Source organism: Alligator mississippiensis, chromosome 1 (genome assembly GCF_030867095.1).
Source record: "Alligator mississippiensis isolate rAllMis1 chromosome 1, rAllMis1, whole genome shotgun sequence".
In the NCBI taxonomy this organism is placed as follows: Eukaryota; Metazoa; Chordata; order Crocodylia; family Alligatoridae; genus Alligator; species Alligator mississippiensis.
In genome coordinates this window covers 72423450-72435858 of record NC_081824.1, presented here as the reverse complement: position 1 = coordinate 72435858, position 12409 = coordinate 72423450, and positions in this window count along the sequence as shown.

Below are 12409 nucleotides of genomic sequence, written 5' to 3'. Positions count from 1 at the left end.
CATTCAACTGAAATACTGGATAATGAGGTAATGAAGGAAACTTTAATATTTCAACTTTGGTTCAGAGTTCCCTTCCTTCTCCCCTGCCACAAAACAGTGTGATCAGCTAATCACTTAGATTTTAATGGTTCTTGAATTTGCTGCCTGAAGGTTTAACTCAATAGTTTTCATCATTTTAGATGGTTTAACTAGGCATCTTGCTGTACATGTAGATTCCTCTTTGAAGAGGAGGATTAATACACAAATGCAACGCACTTGATTTGTCTTAGACCAGGAGTTGACAACCCCAGCCCATGGGCCACATCCAATACACAGAACCACTGAATCCCTCCTGTGGAGCCTGAAGCTGTGCCTGTGCTGCTGCTCCTGCATTCCCCAACCACCCTGGTGTGGCGGGCCAGTAGGGGGTGCTCCTGCGCTAAGCCACCCACCTCACTGTGTCCAGCCACTTTCCAGGCTCCGAGCGGCTCCCTGGGAGCGCCTCACGTCTACCCAACTTCCTTTCTGGAGCACACCCACTAGCCTGGGGGTGGTGCTGCCATTACCCAGGGTCTGGAGTGATCCCGGCACACTGCCTCCTGGGAAACAGGCCTAGTAGCCCTTATGACCTCATTTGCCTGGTCCAGTGGAGACCAGCACCTGTTGGCTGTCAGCCAACCAATTTGAAATGCATCACTGGGCAGACTGGTAGGGTATCTAGCTCCTTCCTAGTCAGGTCAGTATTGCTTTGAACAATAGGGAGGCCCCTCACCCAGGTATGTGATGCCAGTCACATAGGCACAAGGAGCAGGTTTCCCCCTTCCTTCAGGAATGTATCCAACTCAGGTTACCTAGAGAGATGGGATGTCTGCCCTCTGCAGGGCCCATGTTAACCAAATTGTCACAGAGCAGAGTTTCTTCTGCCACACCTGGTCCCTGGCTATTGTGTGAGTACAGTTTCTAACCAGTGTGGAGCTGCACATTCTGTCCACATTCTTGCTGTGCTGCTGCTTCTGCCGCGCTTGTCTGCCAGGTTGTCTGCTGCATTTGTCTGCGTAATACTGCTGGGTTGGAGGTAGACTTTTGAGGGTTCATGCCTGAACAGGTGCAGCAGCACCAGCAAGAGTAAGGCTGGAGGGTGGGCTGGGGTGCAGTCAAGGACTTTGGGGTGTGGAGATGAGTAACAGGTCCCTGGTGGCAGGGCCAGCACAATGTCAAACCATTGCTGCAGTCCACAAGGTTGCCAACCCACGATTTTTTTTTACTGACAACCAATCTTTTTTACTACAGTTGATGTTAAACCCCTTAATTTGAACCCAGTCCTTCTAACTGGGGTCTGGCAGCGGGGCAGGGCCTGGCAAAAGAGTTGGATTTAGTCTAATTTATGATATATGAACATTACGTATAGCAATAAAAACATACCAGTAAAAATTTTGGCTGTCATTAAAAAGCAGTAAAAAAAAACCATTTCTTGCAGTGGCAACCCTGGCAGTCAATAAAATAGGTATTAATTCCTCACTACCCTACAAAGAGGAAGAAAAAATGTATTGCAAAATTGTTAAATGCCTGAAAAAGGTACCCAAAAGATCTCAAAATATACAAATTCTGCTTCACAGAGAATTAGTGTCAATGTATATATTAATATCTCTGGATTAGAAACCTGCTACCTAAGTGTGCTGGTGTCCTTATATGATACTATAACACTTTTTTCAGTAATAGTTAAACTACATCCTGACCCAGCTTTTTTGGAGCAAAAGATGGTCTGTCACAAAAGAATCCCTTCCAAGTGATCAAACTAAGCTTTAGGTGAGGGGGGAAAAGTGTTTTCCTACTGAGCAATAGTAACTGTAATATAATTAATTTAATCTTTTTCCTTACGGAAGGAAATAGAGGAGAGTAGACGGTCACCTTTCTGGGGTCACCTGACCCCAGTTGTCTTTCCTGCCTAGTGCAGGGGGCTGCATCCAATGATCTTGCGAGGTCCCTTCCCACCCTTACAATCTATGAATTGCAGGCCAGAACACTTGCAGTATACGTCAAGAAGTGGTCTTACTACCTGCAAATTGTACTTATCCTGTTTAGAAAGTGAAGGCCTGACTGTTATGGAGGCTGTTTTGAAGATCTTGCCTTATTCTGACTCTGAATGTAACATTTACACCTGCTTTTATAGTGGCCATAAGGGATGTGCAAGATTGGGTGAATAACTTGCAGGCGCTGTCCCAGGTAAGCCCTCCACTTTTTACCAGCTATTCTCATTCCCTTCCCCCCACCCTCCTGTCTCCCGTTCTTTGACTATAGCTACATTCATTCCCCTTCCCCCACCTGTCTCTCACCTAGTGACCACTTCAATTTACATTTTAACTGACTGGCTTTCTTGCATATGTACTGGTCTCTGGCTGCTTTACCACTCCATCCAGGAAGAGCACAGACCATCTGCAGATGCTTCTTCAGCCTGACAAAGGGTGTTTGTTCCCAAAAGTTTACCAAAAATAATTTTTCCAACTATTTGAGTTGGTCTAATAAAAGATATCAGATTTACCCAAAGAACTTTGTCTGTCTGTCTTTAGACCAACACAGCTACAACCTACAACCCTGTCCACAGGCTAACATCTCTTCAGATACTAGATGTGCTGATCAGAATAATTTTTCTTCAGCCCATCATATTCTGATTTCCCCCCTTTCATCCTTTTTCCCTCTTTCATTGCTTTTGTCTGTGCCTGAGAGACTTGGTACATCTAGGGGCATGAACTCTAAGGATTGTGGAAAAAAAAAAATGTGGGGGCCTGCTTTCCCTCCCGAATTCACCCATTCTTCAGTGCAGTGGAGATGAAGTGAGCTTATCCAACAAGGAGTTGCTGTATTCTTTTGGCTCATCTCCTCTGTCCACTTTCTCCTGGGTGACTCCCTCTTTTACCCTACTGCCTTATGGCTTGGGAATGGAGGAAGCCATCTGGACCTGTCCTACTTGGGAGGGCTGAAAGATCATTAAGATACAAGGTAGGATCACAACGAAATTTTAGGGGAGGTCTGGTAAAAACAAAGACGGTGACTGCAAGGTGGGGCAGGGAAGCTGCATGTGAACAGGAAGAGAGAAATGAATGAATGTTACCTCATCTTTGGAGGGCGGGGGAGAAGCACCCTTCCCCCAGCTTGCCCCCATGTTCCCAATCATTATTTGCCTATCAGAGATATTGAAGCACAGGTGTTCTTCCACCTGAACATGGTAGAACCAGTTTTTTATGGTAGAAGCCTTAGTTCTCTCCAGGGACCCTGGTTTTCTCTGTTTAAAAATCACAAATTCTCTGACTTTTAAAAACCCCAAATCCACACTTAAAATGAAACGCCATAGATAGAGATGTAGATATGGCGTGCACACGTGTGTGTGTGTATGTGTGTGTGTGTGTGTGTGTGTGTGTGTGTAATCAATTGAAAACAACGTTTTATTAATATATTTACTATTTTAAAGCAATTTGGAAGCCTACCAGGGCCTCAATCACTAAAATAAAATCAAGTACGTATACATTTGATATTTGATTTTGAGTTTATCATGGAAAATCATAGCTTCCCCTGCCCACTTCACTTGCCAGGATGCAGGTCCAGGTCCCTCACTCCCAAGACACAGCCCCAGCCCCCTGGCCCTGCTGCTGACCCTCACCCCCTGCCTGCCCAACCCTGCTGGAGGGGGCCTCCAGCTACAAGGGCTACAGGGCCAGGGACCCAGGTTGACAGCCCCCTGCTTCCCCAGCAGCACCCAAGCCCTAGCTGCCACCCACAGGAAGCAGTGGCTACTGTGGCAGAGCAGAACCGGTTCCTCCTTCCCACAGGCAGTCTGGTGGGGACAGGCTGCCTGCTGTGGACTCGGGCCCCTCACCCTGCTGCCCTTCTCCAGGGCCTCTATGGCCCGGTGGGGCAGAGCAGGGCCAGGTGGGGAATCTCCTTGCCGCTGCTGGGAACTCTGCGCCCCCATGGTGAGATGCCTGGTAACAGCAAGGGGCATAGCTCCAAGCTGCTGCCCCCACAGCTGTGAGGTGGGCAGGGGGCACCTCGGCAGGGTGGCGTGGGGCTTAGCGGCAAGGAGCTTCTTCACCCAGCCCTGCTCTGCCCTGCTGTTCCAGGTCCCAGCCACCAGGCTGCAGAGGCCCCAGAGGGAGAGCAGCAGAGTGGGGGGAGCCCACACCCACCTCTGCCTTACACACACAGATTTAGGAGGCATATGCCCCCCCCCCCCAGGAGTGCGCACAGCAGCAGGAATCCAGTCCCACCCCAGACAAGCCACCCGCGGTCCCCTCCCCTCCCTACCCAGGCCCTGCAGCTGCACATCCAACTCCAGGCCCCAAGCCTCACGCACTGCCCCAGCTGGGTAGCAGCCCCAACCCCAGCCCTGCCCAACTCCCTCCCTCCCTATGGGGGCCTCAATACTCCCTGCTCCCCCTCCAGACATACCTGTGGGAGCTGCTCTCCAGGCTGCCTGGTGGTCTTGTGCAAGTGTGAGTACACATACGCACATGGCACTCCCTACTTGGTTGCCCTTCTGCTCCCCCCCAGCCCCTTGCAGGCAGGAACTCTGCCAGCCTGCAAAGAGCTCTTTGCAAAAGAGGAAAGCCTGCATTAAAATGAAAATTCCACAATTTTCCTGGTTAAAAGGGAAAATCAACTTTTTTTCTGTGGGGGAATAGAAAACGCAGATCCCTGGTTATCTTTTTGGCCTGTTTCGGCAGATCAGGTTGCATCAGATCTGTTTGATAGTCACCCAGAAAGACCGCCCTTCCTCAGCTCAGGAGCTGGGGTCTATAATCCCTTTTAAGCAGGTGCAGGTGTACTTGATGTGTTTTCTGAGGGAGGGATTGTCTGATTTGTGTTGTTTCTTGTTCATGTCCCCTTTATAAAACTATCTGTCCCTGGATGTCTGGGATTATCTCAAGATTCTAGGTATTTTAGGCCAGTTTCACTTAACTGCAATACTCCAAAAAATCTATTAAGCTTGTTTAACCTGAGCTTCATGGTATAGAGTTAAAGAACTTAAAGGAAAGGGTTAAGCTCTTTGTGGTAGTATGTTGTGTTGCTGCTAGGCGGTGTATAGACATAGCAAGACCACGGGTGAGATTAGTTGCTACCATAATGTAAGTGTTCACTTGCTGCATAATACAAATTCAGTGAAATTTTTTAAGAGCTTTCTCATTGATCTTATTCTGCTCCTGTGCAAGGCAACAGTCATTTTATTGTGAACGTCCATAAAAAGAGAGTGGTGCCATTTGCAGCATAACTGAAAATGCTGCCCTTAAAGAGAGAGACAACATGTCAGTGTAATCCCATTAAATACAAAAATGCTTAAATTTAGCAGTTGTTTGGTGGTTTCTTTGTTTAATGAGATCAAATCCAAAATCACCTGCAGCAAGAAAGGGATCTGAAGGAGGAGTAGATGGGATGTGCTGTGTGATGTGCTAAATTTACTGCTAGACAAAAGGGGCAGATATGGGACCTAGATGGGCGTGGAATTTTTGTGGGAGATTGAGAAATAAGGATACATAGAATTGGTATGAACTGGACAAATGAGAGTTAATGCTGCAGAACTTAGTGGTGTGGAGGCAGACACCATAAAGTATTAACTTTTATTTATTTTTTTTTGTTTGAGATAAAAACGGTACCTGGAAGGGCCCACACTCCTCCCCTGCTATGACACTGGCGGCGGCATCTGTGGGTGGTCGCCGACCCCTGGTCAGCGCTCGCCACCACCTCCCACCCCCCCAACTGCTGACAGTGCCGGCGGCATCTGCGGGAGCTCCTGCTTACCACTGCCATGCCCCCCCAGCTACCGGGAGCACACGTCATTCATGATACAACCTCTCTGGATAATCTGTTCCAGTACTTTACTGAGAGAGGTTTTCCTAATATCTAACCCAAACTTCCCTTGCTGCACTTGAGCCAATTGCTCCTTGTTCTGTCATCCACCACCACTAAGAACAGTCCAGCTCCTTTCTCTTTGGAGCCACCCTTCAGATAGTTGAAGGCTGCTCTTAAATCCCCTGTCTCTTCTTCAAACTCTCTCAGCACCCTCAGTTGTATCGCATACAGTCCCATGGACTTGTACACATCCAGTTTTTTTTTAATAGTCCCTATCCTGTTCTTTCAGCACTGACCGCTCAACTCCTCCCCAAACCGTGCTGCCAGGTACAATAGCCTAGGAGCTGACTTGGCCTGTGAAGAATGAGGTGAAAAAAGCATTGAATACCTTGTCAGACAAGGCTCTTAGGGTAAATCCGGTATCTTTTATTAGATCAAATCAAATAGTTGGAAAAATTCTTCTTAGCAAACTTTCAGGCACAAACACCGTTAGTCTTTTCTGTATCTATTGTCAGCTGTGTGTGCAAATAGATACTGGGCTTCAGAAGAAGCAGTGATTGTTAAGGTAAATGAGCTATTAGGTTTCTAAACTGAACAAAAGTCTATAAATCTCTTCACAATAGCCTTTTTTTGATATTTCCAGTAGGTCTTCATATTAGTTCACTGCATAGCCAAATACCCTCTCCAAATGGAGTTGTTCAATACATTTGCTTGATTTATTGGGGGGGAAAAAAAAGCCACCCAGAATGGAATAGTTTACTTCATCTGCAAGGTGGAAGGACATCACCTAATAAAACAGAAAGGTAATTCTGCTCCTGAGGAGTGTATAAGTGAAGAACAACGTTGAAGAGGAAAATTTAAACAGCATAACAACAACAACAAATAAACAGTTTATTTTCCATAATACTGCACAAATACTAATTTAGCAAGCCCATAAATGTACTAAACAATTTGGGAATTTGCCACGGAAGCTTATTTGAGGGTTTGTGTTCAGACTGATTTCATTACACTGGTTTGATTTCGGACTGAATTGGTTTCTGGATTGAAATATAGCTGGAAAGCAATTGTCAATGAAGTATCTAGTAAGGTATAATGGGTTGGTATTGAATGTTTTATGTGAGTGCATAATGGATCTCTTACTTCTAAGGAAAGTCCTACTGCAGACTTCCCTCACTTTTAATGCTTGACTTCACAGTGCCTGGAAATGGACTTAAATGCTCTACTCAGTGGGTCCTGCCAAAACCTCACGACTCTCAGGGGTTGTTGAGTGTTTTGGTCAGTCTTTAATTCCTAGAAACATGAAATCTACTCATTAGAATTATATCCAACCAGGTGGGTGGGAGTGTTCATGTACACTTTCAAATTTTTACATCCTTCTGTGAAACTGTTTTTAAACTGATGCAAATTAATTGTTACTTCACCTAAGTACGTATACTTTTCTACAATTCAACTTCTTCTATAAAATCAAACCTATATGTGTAGAACCTTATTTTTTTTCTTACATCACTAAAAGTACAAGACTTATATATAGTAGTAAATATTCTCTGATCTGTGAACAAGGAGGGTAGCATTGTAAAGAAAAATACTGTTCGTGGAAAATGTTATGTGAACGAGTCAACCTTTGACAATGTTTTGCTTTGGCATGTGCTGTCTGTTTAAATACTGTGCTATAATTAGTTCTTCTAATCCTAAACAGATTGAAGTAACAAACTGCATAGGTGGTTTAATGCTCAGATTGTATTTAGTTTGTAATGCTAATTAAAGCCTTTTCCCTTTAGCATCTGTATAACCATATTGAAGAATGAGTGATTTCTCATCTCCTTGTTTGCTTTTTAAGTATCCTGATTTTTCCCTCAGAACTGAAAATATTCTGTTGTCTGTACAAAGAAGTGTCTTGGATCATAGAGGGCTAATCATCTTATAGAATTTTAAGTGCATCGTTCCAGTTTTTTGGTTTGATTTTATGGCTGAAAACAATAGTGGGTTTGTTTGCTTGTGGGAGAAGTCAACTCATAACAGAGGTGCTCAACCCCTGCCCTGCAGCCCATGGTGTCATCATCTGGCCTGCAGAACTCCCCACAGGAAATTTGGAGTGGGGGAGCAGTGCTCTGCTGCTGCGTTGGGTGCTTGATCGCAGAGGAAGTGTCAGGCTGCCGAGTCCAATATGGCTCAGGAGGGGGTGCTGCTGTGCTCTGGCCCAATCTGGTCTGCAGACTGGCCTACACCACTCACCTGGCCCCCAGGCCAAAAGGTTGAGCACCTCTGCTTTATAGTAATCAAAAGAAGTAGCCAAAATGGATGCCATTAAACCATTACTCCTATTGTGTAACCAAGACTTGCCAAGTGTGTTACGATCATGGCAAGCCTTCATATAATTTAGCAATTTGTGTACTACTAAGAATAAATATTTTGTATCTGTGGAGATTCTGCTTCATGGTTGAACGTTAAGATTTATTTTTGCCCACTATGTAATTTAGTCCGGTTTACAATTTTCATTTGCTTTAGTTTTTTGCCAGCAACTGTCGAGGGTGGGATTTGGTTTACTTGAGGTATTTTTAAAAGCTGTTAATACAGAATTTTTCTAACATGTCACTTAACAGCTTTGTTGTTCTCTCTGTTTTAGATGAGTAGTCTCTGAGAGAGATGACTACATCTAACATGGCTATTTCTCTTGATTGCAGGCTGCATGTTACATAGAAAGCAGAGTAAAGCAATGAATAGCCCATAGTGGGCCTGTCCAACATCTGAGCAGCCACGTGCATGTTGCACAGGCCACATTTCATGCCTCATTATATAGCCTTGTCCCCACTACATTGCATCACCCCGCTTGCCCCTCCCCCATGCATACACATGGCCACACTGCACGGGGTCCCCCCTGGCCTTGGGTCCTCAACCCCACAGGCCAAGCTGCCTTGTTGTACCGTGCCAGGGTGGGGTCAGGCAACAAGAGATGGAGGAGGGAGGGGGAGCTCAGAGACACTGATGGCATCAGTAAAAGAGTAATGGGGAAAGTAGTGCCCTGATTGGGAGCTGCAAGTTAACCCCTTGAGAGCTGTATGTGGCCCATGGGCTGCCAATTGGACAGTGTTGGCTATAGTATTTTATATCTATGGCTTCTGGAGCATCACGCTCATGGCAGGGAAAACTTGTGAAAAATTCTGAAACTTTCTGAAAAATCTCCTAAATGATTCTGAACTTATTTTACTTAATAGCTGGTTCTCCACTATGTCTAAACAAATATACATATTTCCTGCAGCTTCACTATAAATGCCATCAAATTCAGGAAAGTGTGTGAATGTTCCTATAGCTAGAAGTGCTGAACAGACCTATTGCATATGAACAAGCTAACAAGTGGCTGCTACATGCACCCATTTCTCTTGTGCTTCTCATTTTCCTTATGTTATGCATCTCTAGCAGCATGCAATGGACCTTGCAGATTCATTCAGCACTTACTCTCTGGCATTTTAACCAATTCTCCATGCAAACATACTGCAGTTTTCTTTTTCTTTCCAAGAAAATACGATCAAATCCTTCAGTCCTTACCTAAGCAATAAAGTCTAAGGAAGGTTTGACAGAGACAGGATTGTAAGAACATCAGTTAATTTGTTGATAAATCAATGGTCTTCTGTATGCCAGGTTTTGCTGCTGCTTCTGAAATTAGTGGCTTTGCCCCATAAACTAACGCACAGAATTTTAGAATAGGACACTTTTTCCTTGGAGCTACCAGGGTAGAGTAAACTGATTCAAACCAGCATGGGAAGTATGGGACAGCATGTAGCTTCTCTTTGTATTAGTTTTAATAAAATTAAAGATTAAATATCTCATTTTTGCCCACACTTGAAATAGTTGGAGGATTGGGGGAGGGGAGCAAGTAGAATGAAACCATGGAAGAACAGTGACCCTCAGCTAGAGTGCTGCAGCACCCTGGAGTGCCCTGAAACCCTTTCAAGGGTGCCATAAGGTACCATGCAATTTTGGCACTGCTAGGTGTGCATGAGTCACCAGAAAACCTACAGATTTCAAATAGGAATTCATAGTGTGAAAAATATTCTTTCAGAGTTTTGCAACTGAAAAATTGCTTTATTTTTCTTTGAACAGAAAAGTAAAAACTTAAATTTAAGACCTGGCATTTTCCAACAGATGCTTTGAGTGTAAAAAAAGGTTAAGAACCACTGATGTAGAACAAGGCATAGAAATTGCTAGCAATTACTGCTTTTCAAGAGGTGGAGCTGAAAAATATTGGGCAATTTAAGTAAAACTTGATGTTGTCTCCATGTACAAACGTGCATATAGCCTTGTGAGAGGAGCAGTATGTTGTCTGTCAGGAGTAAGTTAATCAGGAAATCCATAATTGGCAAGGTAATAAATGCACATACGCATGGAAAAAAATTTGTGTTGAATATTCACTGCTGAAGTAAGTTAAGAAGAAACACGAGAGAGCAGGTGGCAAAAGTTACAAATGCTTGCTAAAAGGAGCAAATTGATCTGAAGTACAAAGCTGAAAAATTGTACATCCTGAACTTAAGGCAGTCAGAAAAGAACTTAGAATAATCCAGTAAATCCATCTGAAAATGTAGGGTGCAATGTAAGTAGTTAAAATATATTACCAAGACATTATTTGACTAGGACTCTACTCTCCTGAAGAGTCTTTTTGTCTAGGAACAGAACTTACACATAAACCAGTATAACGGACCAGAAACTAGTGCAAACAGTAACACAACAGGAGTTCAATGCACATAAACCACTTTCAAAATGGCCAAAACTGATTTAAGATAAACCTGAATGGATGTAGTATCAGACTTAACTGATTTAGACTAAATCAGTTTATTGAACTTCTGTCCCTCCTGATTCAAGTTAATTTAGTCTCCCAGCATGCTTTGCAACTCCCCCACAAACCTACCCCCCTCACAGGGTGGGTGGACTAGCCTTGGTCCAAGCTGTCTCCTCTGGCTGAGCAGGGAGGTGTGCTCCAGTGCCACCCCCACCCTTCTGGCCTGGGCCACCGCAGGCATGTGACTGCATTTCCAGAATCAAAAGCAAATGTCTGTTTACTTGCTTATCGGTTCAATCTACGCAGCTTAGACTAACCTGCAAAGATGGAATTGATTCGACCTCAGGCTTTTTGACTGTCCATACTTAGCCCTGATGTTTAGTAGCTGTAGTAGTCAGGGATATGTTTGTTTATGTCTTAGCCAGAAAAACTACCTGATAAAAACTGTGGATCTTCTTTGCCAAGATGAAATATGGCCTTAGTGTTACTGCAGGGCATAATATAATGTAGTGAATTGCAAATACTGTGATGGTGTGCCTTTTGCCTAAAAAGCTCTCTTTGTTCAGAGAAAAATTATATCGATCTCGCAGTTGGGCGGTGGGGGAAGAAAGCTAATTGCATGAGCAAGTTTCTTGCTTATGCATATCTAATATGCTCAAAAATAATCATGTAAATATACAATTTTGCTATACTTATAACAGTTCTTATGAGTACTTACTCTTACAAGCGATTATAAGTCTAGCAAGATTTTATTTTATAGAAGACTTTTTGCATGGCTTTGTCTGCAGATATGTTTATAATGTTTCTATCAGGATGTGCTAGCTTCCAAAACCTTGTTGCCAGGCAAACTGAGAAATTTATTAGAAGTTTACTTTAAAAGGAAGATGGATGAGTAGGCCACTGGTTCTGGATGTCAGTGTTTTTTATAGTTGCCTTAAAGCTTAGCATCTGCCAGACAAGAACATTTCATTGTGGTCTTTACAAGCATAGTACATTGCTACACCCAGCTATTTGAGAGCCGTGTAATTTTAATTCAGAGCAGCACCATGTGACTGGGGTTAGAGGGAAATGCACAAGAACCTATTTAGACTTGGAAAACTGTCTATGTGCATTTAAACATTCCCTCCACCTCACAAACAAAAATTAAAGGCTGTTGGTTTTGGTGTGTTCAGTTTTGCCAGGGCTGGTGTACTGAATAGTACAGTACTGTGCCATGTGAGGGGGGTCTGTGTCGAGGAATTAACTTGTGCCAATGCGCCTATTGCAGCTCTGGTTGTTGCAAATTGCAGTTGTCATGGTCTCTGTGATACACCCCAGCCCTCATGTGGCTGGGGTGCCTTTGAGATGCACTTCCAGGGTGCTCTCAGATGTTCAGAGGCATGAACAGCATGTGCCCGTGGAGGCTGGGGGGGGGGGGGGGGGGGGGGCACGGCAGCTGCTCACAGGGGGCGGCAACAGGGGCAGTGGTGGGGACATGGCAGCAGCAAGCAGGGAGCTCCCGCAGGTGGCCCCAGTGGTGTCAGCATTGGGGGTGGGGGGTGGCAAGCACTGACCGGTGGTCAGTGACTACCCGCAGACACTGCCGGCAGTGTCGGTGGTGCTTCTCTCAGGGGATGCACCGCCAAGTTGAGCAGGTGCATGTGCACCCCCTACGCATCGCCAGTGTTCAGAGGTGTCTTATAGTCCTTGCTGCTATCTGCTGTTTGACCACTGAGGAACAGACTGAGATGCTCCAAAAGTTATCTCCCTTACTTATGACAGTTTTATCTGCCTCACCTAGGTCTTGCCAGCTCTTAACAGAAAGGATTTGCCACTTAA